Below are 10070 nucleotides of genomic sequence, written 5' to 3' on the forward strand. Positions count from 1 at the left end.
CGTGCGTGTGTGTGTGTGTGTGTGTGGTGTGTGTGTGTGTGTGTGTGTGTGTGTGCGTTTGAGACCAGTGAAAAACGATCCAGGGTGTCTGGGGTCCATCCATTTCCAGCAGCGGCTGCTGATGGCACTGTGTCAGCCTATCATATCGTTTAATGACTCTGAAGTCATCACTTACCTCATCCTGACATCAGGTATCGATTGGCTGACTGAGAGAGGGATGATGGATAGATGAGTGGCCAGACAGAAGGATGGATGGACAGATGGCGATGGAACTAATCTCATTAAAATAATATGTTCTTTACAGTTAAGTAGTTGTACATTTTTATTGTCAACTTGTGTATATTTAAAGGACCCATGACATGGTGCTCTTTTGATGCTTTTCTATAGACCTCAGTGGTCCCCTAATACCATATCTGAAGTCTCTTTCCCAAAATTTAGCCTTGGTGCAGAATTACAGCCACTGCCACCAGTGGCTGACCAACTGCCACTTTGCTTGTTTGAAAGACATGATGTCTCTTTCTCATGGGCGGGCCAAATTCTCTGGGCGGGCAAAGCACTTGCCCCTTATGACCTCATAAAGGGCAAGATTCATTTTCTCAAAGGCAGAGCAGGATACCCAGGGCTCGGTTTACAGCTATCGCCATTTTTAGCCACTGGGGGACCATAGGCCGGCTGGGGGAACTCATATTAATGTAAATAATAAAAAAACTCATAGAGTGAATTTTTCATGTCATGGGAGCTTTCAAATAGTCTTTCTTTTATCCTATTATATTTGTTATTCTATCCTATTTATTATTTCATGTATATTCTGTATGTGTGCTGTGTGTGTGATATTTTGCTGCTGTAACACTGTAATGTTAGGGATTTCTAATCTATCTATCTTATTATCTATCTATCTATCTATCTATCTATCTATCTATCTATCTATCTATCTATCTATCTATCTGTCTATTTGTCTGTCTATCTATCTATCTATCTATCTATCTATCTATCTATCTATCAGTGGTCTTTGATTTCACTAATCAGCGATACAAATCCTAAAAAGGCCAATCCTTAAATATAGCTTAGTGTTTATATTTTCCAGTCCACCATGGCTGCATCATGTTCACTGTACAGCGTGGCAGACCTAAGATGACACTCTTGACTTGTGAGTCCATGGACGTACCCCACAGATTTAGCATTGCACTCTTTTAACATTGTCAAAAAAAGCCTCAAATTGATGCAGCACAACCATATATACTAACTTTTATTTTAGTAAATGCCTTCTTCATACCTTTTTCTGGCACCTACACATTACTAATGATGCAACTTGACTACTGACAGTTTGGCCGGATTGTATCTGGGTGTCTTATGCTCAGTAGCAAAAGTAGTCTCGAACAGCTAAACTAAACAAGTGGACCCAGTGGCCAGCTGTGGTACTGCAAGAGAAAAAACACTAAGCTACATCTTCACTACATTTTTATTCTTAAGCCGCGCTAAAAGACAAAAACGATCTCCGTCCACGCAAGCGTTTTAACTCCAGTAGCAGAACTAATCTCTGTCCAAATTAACACAATGCGTATCACAGGACCAGTCAGCAAGTCCGGCACCACAATCATTCTTGAGTTTCGAAGTGGTTGTTCTGACTTCAACAGGCGTTTGCGTGCATTTTCAAACTTGGAAACTCGTTTTTACGATGTGTCTGACACAACATGAACGCAACTGTATACCCTTCTGTTTATGTGTGTGTGCTGCTCCTCCTGCTCTCCTTTTCACCCTGCTGCATAATGACCTACACCTCCTCCCTTCCCTCCCTCCCTCCCTCCCTCTCCCCCACTCTCCCCTCCCCCTCAGCACCAAGGACTGTGTGTGTGTGGAACATGGAGGTATGGAGGGGGAGGAGCAGATCATCCACAGATCTGTGGATCATCTGCATCACTGAACACAGATAAACAGGGGAGGGGCTCTGAGGTCATCAGGATTGCTAAATGCTATTGGTCAGCTAAGAGGTCATGGATCTATACAAGCAGAAATGACTTTTCTTCCCTCCTTCTGTTCTTCATTCCTTCCTTTATGTATCTGAAGCCAATCGCTGCATGCATTGGATGAAAGTCAGGGAGGCTACCAATCAAACACAGTGCTAACACACATAGGCACAGACACGTATCTGATGTGCATCTGCCGTCCCCCTGACACCTGATATGTATTAAAACAGACAGAAAATGCAGCACTACAGGTGGTCTCCATGACCTTTTTACAAGGCAAATGCTTTGTTTGAGGGTTAAATTTGTTTGTAATTTGTAGCTTTTTCTGTCCCTGTGTAGTTTATCTTCTGATGCAAAAACAAAAACATTCTTTTACTTTGCTTTTTCTCCTTAATTCAGTACATGCATTTCTCTTGACTGAGTTCAGATTGGTCATGTCCTTCACAAATTCCCACCATTTTTTTCCAGTTCTTAGTTGAAAAAGCTTCTCTGACACTTCCTCAGTTCCCCCTTTAGTGATCTTTGAACGGCTCTCATTTCCATAGTATTGTTGTTCCAAAAGTCTTCAAGTTTTCCATTGCTCTCAGGCGTGATGTAGTCTTTGATGTTTGGGTATATCCTGATGGTCTTTTTTGGCACTACAGACACAGAAAAGGTTGGGTCATAAAACAGAGTACTTTCAAGTGGGAGTGGAGTTTGTGTCCCTTTGAAAACAGAACTTTTACCCAGGAAATGTGTGTTTGTGTCCCCGGAGGACTAACCACAATCTTTGTTTTAGTGCCTAAATGTAACTGTCATTGCTGCATGATGGTCACTTTTTACTGGCTAAATTGAACCCCATCAGCCGCTGAAAGGACCCTCGCCTCACATGCACTGTGCCCAGCTCAAAGCCACATTTTGTTGGCTAAACTCAACGCAACGGCCTCCGATACGACTGGCATCTCAAAGTGAGCGGCACCCGGCTCACCAGTACCCTTTTCATGGCTAAATGTAACTGTAAATACCGCTAAACGTACCTGTAAAGTGAGCGGTCGTCCCATGACCAGCCGGCAGTGGCCTATTCCGTAGGATATCATACAAATTGTTGTGCATAACTTTTTGTACAATATCAAACGAAACCGTTCGTGAGAATGCGTTGCCATGCGTTACAACCAGGGCTGTAGTAAAGTTTCCGGCTCCTTGTCCTGAAGAATCCATAGTACAAAGTGACCGACATTGTGTCTGTGGCTAAAATAGAATAATTGATGCCTGATGATAGAGGTATTTAACACAGCCAGGCATATACCAAGGTACAATACCAATGCCTATATTAATTTTTAAATTAAACCAACATATGTTTCATGAACAAGCACACTTCAATGGTTTTGTTTTGAGAGAGAAAGTTACTTTAGAAATAAAGCATATAGAGCTGGACTCGGTCGAGTCCAGGACTAGCCTATTGGTCTCTAATATTTGGGGAGACCAATGGTCAAGTTTGAGATGATAGAAAACCGCCTGCTTATCACTGATTGGGTCACCTCACATAAAGCTTTGTAGTCTAGTTATATTGTGATCTGATTTGAATGACTCGACAGTAGAGGTGGTCTGTCAGGGCAAAACAAGGCCTTCTCTGCTGGCCAAAAGATTGTCAGAATCAGAAAATTATATATTTTTTATATTAGAATAGAATAGAATAGAATGCCTTCATTGTCATTATACACAAGTACACAGTACCTGTGCAACGAGATTGAAGCAATCCCTTTACAGTGTTGACACAAAAATATAAGAAATATGAGATATACAACATATCAAATATCAAAAATATCAAAAATATAAAGTCAAAATGTAAAGTGTAGGTGGTGCAGAGAAAAAGAAGTACAGTATACAGTAGCCTATACAGTATACATTAATTTCACATGTATTTTACAAAGTAAATTATCATAATTGTATTGCTACTCTCTCCCTTGGTTGTGCAGCTTCCATGCGTTTCATAAATTAGAGATTTTATCCAATCATATTTCCCCCTGTGCTGTCTTACTGAGGCCTTGTTGATTGTCATGTTGTTAAGCCAATCAAATTTCAAGTTTGCCCTATTGGGCGTATTCTTTGACCGGCCAAAGCCCGGCCACCTAGCTACGTCGGCATTTTTCGGACAGGTTAGTACGGTGGCCGAGAAGCCAAATAGCTTGCGTCACGTAGTAAGTTAGTTCAAGTTCATTTCGAGTTTTAGAAAGTTAATGAAAGAAAGGTGGATGTACTTTTTCTTCAAATGCTGAGCAGCTATTGGTAAGTTTAATTGCTGTTTCTGCATATTAGTGAATATATTTCAATAGCTATTGCTGCTTGCTTTAGATTTAGTTGGTGCTGGTGTTTAGGTTGGAGCTGTGTGTGTGTGTGGTGACCGTGGTGGTGGCATGTGTTGTTGAGCTCCAGCAGCTTGGCTGGAAGCCAGCTGTTTGCTGATTGTGTAATCAGTGTTTTTGATTGTTTTGTGGTTGTTGTATAAGTAAATGTGACCGGATGTTTTCTTCTTTGGTAATTAGATTAATTTTGACTATGTGTGATGCAGCATCTTCCTGCCATACAGCGTAAAAGTGATTGCTTCAGTCACTGTGTATTTATGTCTCTGCAAAACTCAGAATCTAGGTGTTGAGCCTTGTGTTAAATTACTTTATTTCACACGATAATGTCCTAGTATCATGGGGAGGTTATTCAAAGGTGGTTTAGGTCTAATTGCTGTTACAGGACTGAAGGCCCAGGTGTAAAATACACCTGGGCCCTATCTTAATAAATTGAGTCACAGAACCAACAGACATATTATATTAAAACCACAAACCACACCTCAAAAAAGCATTTGTTGAGGATTCTTCCAGGGCCGAGCAATGGAAAGCTGGAGCAGGGTGACATTTATCTCTGAACTGCTGGTAGCAAGCTAGCTGCTGGTAGTTAGCCGCTGGTAGTTAGCTGCTGGTAGCTAGCCGCTGGTAACTTAGTGTGCAAAAAGGGTGAAAGCTATCTAAAAGCTTATATATATATATATATATATATATATATATATATATATATATATATATATATATATAGTGTGGTGTGTGGCTCTTGAGTTGACATTATAGATATTCGGTCCAATGAAGTTCCATGCTCAACTCAAATGGTCTGGTTAGCATTAGCTTGCTAGCTTTATCTAAACATACTGAGTCCAAATCAATGTAAGAAAATTAAAAAAATAATTGTGCAACTTTTTCCCCTACAGTTAAATCGGGGCATTTACAAAGTTTAGTCAGGAAAAAAAGTAATAAGTGCATAAAGTTGATATTTTTAAAGTTAAATGAAACCAAAATAAAATGCATATAGTAATCACCAGCTTGTGCCAAATAAAGAGTATACTATTTTCATCATCAGTGCATGTGTAACAGCGCTGTTTGTGAGTGGATGTTAGCGACAGGGAAATGGAAATTTAAAGAATTTAATTGAAATATTTCTTTAAAAATCTTTAATCTTTGCACAGTGATCACTTTTTTAGCGGCATTCGAGATTGTTTTGGGGACTTTTTGCCCTTAATGCCCTTAATAAGTGGAGCTATGGTCTCAGTCAAAGATCAAAAATTAAGCGTGTGTGTTTTTAAACTGGAAAGTCAACAGGTGAAAATGAGCAGTCCACAGAGCTAAGGACCTCCAACATGGCCGCCGGTGTTACAGCTGAATGCCTCCTGTAGAGTTCAATAGAGCAGCACCTGGTTTAAAGCTCCATCCATCAGACACATCGTGTGAGACAACAGGACCAGATGCTCATCACTGGACACACAGTTGCTTACTGTCTTTTCCGTTTTATTTGTGTGTGTGTGTGTGTGGGTGTGTGTGGGTGTGTGTGTGTGTGTGTGTGTGTGTGTGTGTGTGTGTGTGTGTGTGTGTGTGTGTGTGTGTGTGTGTGTGTGGTGTGGTGTGTGTGTGGTGTGTGTGGGTGTGTGTGTGGTGTGTGTCGTCCATCCATGCTAGGTCATATTTACTATATGACTCAATAGGGCTCAACTATATGACTATAGGGCTCAATTATAAAACATTTTAGGAAATGACGCTGACAACAGATTACACTTTTATATTTGAGTTTCCTTTCACAAGAACTTTACTACGGTGGCCCTGAGGTGCAAAACACAACGGCAAATCAGAAAACAACGGCAAATCAAAAAACTCAACGCAAAAGAGAAAACACAACACAAAAAGAGAAAACACAGCGACAAAAGAGAAAACACAACGGCAAATCAGAAAACACAACACAAAAAGAGAAAACACAACAACATTAACCAAAACGGATAAGGTAGGTACCCTCGGGCGACAGGAGTCATCGCTGATTGGACAAAAGAACTGGTCCGTCCTTTGAACCGGAAAGACGGGGTTTGTTTCCATTTTTCCAAATCATGAGCGCCACAAATGACGATGTACACGCTGCTATTAAGCAATACTTTGATGCCGGACATGAATATGACGTGATACTGGATATGCTGTCGACATTTCACAACGTAAACATGGCGTCGCCACCGTCTTCCTGCAGCCTTTTCCCACATCCACTGCAGAAGTTAGGCTTCTCTTTGAACTCTTTGCCACAATGTTTGCAGTACATGATAGCGGCCTCTGTGCTCCCGCCTGTCTGGAGCACAGCACAGCAGAGTTCTCCGCGCGTAAGTCTGGCGGCGATGTCTTTCCGGTTCAAAGGACGCGGACCAGTTCTTTTGTCCAATCAGCGACGACTCCTGTCGCCCGAGGGTACCTACCTTTTCCGTTTTGGTTAATGTCGTTGTGTTTTCTCTTTTTGTGTTGTGTTTTCTCTTTTTGTGTTGTGTTTTCTGATTTGCCGTTGTGTTTTCTCTTTTTGTGTTTTCTCTTTTGCGGTTGAGTTTTTTGATTTGCCGTTGTTTTCTGATTTGCCGTTGTGTTTTGCACCTCAGGACCACCGTACTTTACTCCTGTCAGTAACTTTAACTCAGTACCCTGATATTTTTTTTAACTCAGTACCCTGATATTTTTTTTAACTCAGTACACTGATATTTTGTATCACTTTTATAGTTTTTCTTAGTGATACAGGTGTTTTAGATGACTTTTCTTGTCTCTGTGGTCTTACTATAAAATTCTTCTAATCCCATAATCCTGTAGAATATTGTACTGAGTTTGAGATGTCTTTCTCTGCAGACAGACGGGTGCAGGATACAGGACTTGGCTCACAGTGACCTCTGGTGGATTACAGGTGAACTGCAACTGTGCATTTAGAATCGTTTATGGCACAGTAGGTTTTCATATACAAGGAGTTTGCGTTGGTGTTTGCTGCATAAATAAACATAGTAAGAGAAGATGAAAGCAAAACTGACAATAAAAAATATGACAAAAATACGTACAATATGTTTTAAAGATGAGAGCTGAACAATGCTGTGCAGGAATGTGCAAAATATTGTCCAAGGAATGTGAAAAGGTTAACAGGATAATAACAGAGACTATGTGCAATGTAGAGAGATGATAATCCTAAAGATGTCAAACACAATGTCTCTGTTTTAGGGGCTTGGAAACACAAATATATTTGTTTTCAAATGAAAACAACAGAGTGGTGTGGATGTAGCAAGTGTCTGGTGTGGCTGCGTTGCGGGGGTTCTGTCTCTTGCAAAGCTTGTTAACGTGATGTGACGTCATCGTGGCAGGGGGATAAGGTTGCCTCTGAGATGGAGAGGCCCCGGCCTTTGCTGTGGTGGGGGATGGTGTCAGGACTGTCCCATTGTCTTTCAAAACATTGTATTCAATGAGCTGTATTCATCCAGACTGCTGGGAGCAGCCCTGAAAACATCTGTCAGTCCAGTGCAAGCACGCATGAAGATCCTCCATAGTTTTGCTGTTTCATTTCTTAGATGTCCTCACAACATAAGCACGTCTGTCTATCTCTCTAAATCTGAGATAAATTCACACTTTTGTTTTAAAGAATGACAAAATGCATCTTTTGTTTATTAAGACTTGTATTAATTCACATGGATGTGCTGTTTCGATGGTAAAACGGCCCCTTTGTTTACATTTGAATCATGAAAGGTGCATGTAAACGGAGATTAGATGGATTTCCAATCCACTCAACCTCACCTGAAGCTCATTTCTTATCTGTTAATCTTTGTTCTATGATAACATCAAAGTCAACTTTATTGTCAATTCTGCCATATGTGCAAGATAAAAACCTAGGCCTAACATGTTCTAAAGTATCAGACTTGAGTCACCTAACATTTAGAAAATCTGTTCATCTTTGGTAGCCTACAAACCTAAATTATGAACATAGTGTCACATGAAACTGGTGCAGAGCCTTGTTTGAAGCAGAGTTTTTAGCAAAAACAGATTGAGGCTACATTTTCATGTCACATTTAGAACGGAAAAAGATTTGTTTGTCTCTGGAGTCTGACGTCACACGTTTTGCTTTAATCGCTGCCTTTTGGACTCAAACCGTTCTGTCTTGACTCAACAGAGTGCAGGGGCCCCTGGTGCAGCCACATGAAGCTGTTCAAGGCGGATCACGGCCTTCACACTTTATATTATAAAGCAATCTGTGCAGCTGCTAAAGGCTCCAGCCTGACCAAATCATGCCTGATTAAATCCAAAACTGGTAATTAAGCTGAATAAGTCCATTAGTCTATATATCTCTCTCTCTTGTCTTCTTCATCTCACACGCTGTCTTCCCTTTTTTAAGACCTTACTGTGTCATAAGACCTTCATTAGTGATTTCTTAATAAAGAAATCAAAGGAAGAGAATAGACCGATGAGAGCTAAGGTTAATGCTCGTTTTCCGCTATTTCATCTTCAATAAAGCAGTTCTGCAAAGCTCTGCTAACCTTGTCATGTGATGGATAACGGTTTCTGAGTCAGAATCTCCTTTTTTTGTGATCAAATTGTTTTATATTCAGAAATTACCAACGGATACAAACAATACACAGACATTGGAATGTGTACCAGAGCCCCAAAAAACAGAGAGGAAAGCTGGGCAGGAGGGAGACAAAACAACACATGCAGAAACAGAGAGAGACACAGACAGACGAACGGACACAAGACAAGGGACCAAACACATGGGCAGGTTGTAGCACAAGGCCACAAGGCCACAAGGCGTCAGCGACGTTGCGCCAAGTGCCCAGGCTTTCCTGGTGCTACATGGATGCGCGTTGTTGACAGTTCCATAACTTTCTTTTAAATTTAAAACATACTGGAAACATAATCATATAGCATAGCATACAGCATATTAAGAGAGACTGGCTTCATAAGTTATTATGAACTACGTATTGTCCGTTGGTGATTAATTCTAAAACGTATGGCAACGAAATAGATATATCCTCAAATTCAGACAGAATCTGCATTTGTTTTGGGGGTTCTGCTGGGATTCAAGAGGAAAAACCGGAGCACGTCACTCAAACCAGTGTGTTTTGGGCAAAAATGATCACTTACATGGGACACAAGATGTAATAGACACTGTCGCTACAACGCTGTGTGGGAAATGCATAAATAAGTGTCTCTAGTGAAACTACAGCTTCTGTTGTTGGACTGTACTTTAAAAATACACTAAAGGCACATACAAATACATCAAAATCTTGAGTCACCTGAAGAGGAAACTAAAGTTCAGATTTCCATAAGGATTTGGAGCATTGTGTGTTTTGAGGATGAAGTAGCTCTCCTTTAATTTAAGCATGCATATTCAAATAATTCTGCTTGGGTTACTTAATAGGGGTAGTTACTGTAGCAACAAGGCCCTGCTCCCCACTCCTGTTAAAGGAGAGAATTCAATACTTTATTAATTTGAGGCAGTGTGCTCATTACACAAACAGCAAACTTTTTGAGTTGGCGTAGGAAAAATAATCTATGATGGGCTTTTTTAGATGATGCAGAGCAGGTTGTCATCCCATTTCAGAGTGGAGGAGATTGTTGTGCCTAAAAAAAGCAGCTTTATATCAACTGCTGAAACTACTTTAAAGTTGGTAATCAGGTTAAGGCCTTGCCATATCGCTCTATCATTGGCCTTAAGCTTATGAGGAAGAGGCAAGTGCTGTTTTTCATTTCCCCGTCCAAATTGATCCTGCTGGAGATTGAGCCAACTATCTTTTGCTGAGAAGCCCGTTTACACAAT

The 10070-nt window shown here is 40.6% G+C and overlaps 1 long non-coding RNA gene across 1 annotated transcript in view; it reads right to left on the bottom strand.

Annotated features, from left to right (window-relative positions):
* LOC116699044 (uncharacterized) overlaps positions 1-1566 on the bottom strand; it is a 3383-nt gene extending 1817 nt beyond the window's left edge. The window contains exon 1 of the long non-coding RNA XR_004334349.1: positions 1485-1566. This is a non-coding gene — a long non-coding RNA (uncharacterized LOC116699044). The remainder of the gene's footprint in view (positions 1-1484) is intronic.
* Between the last annotated feature and the right edge of the window lie 8504 nt (positions 1567-10070).

This window comes from Etheostoma spectabile, chromosome 12, assembly GCF_008692095.1.
Source record: "Etheostoma spectabile isolate EspeVRDwgs_2016 chromosome 12, UIUC_Espe_1.0, whole genome shotgun sequence".
Classification (NCBI taxonomy): Eukaryota; Metazoa; Chordata; class Actinopteri; order Perciformes; family Percidae; genus Etheostoma; species Etheostoma spectabile.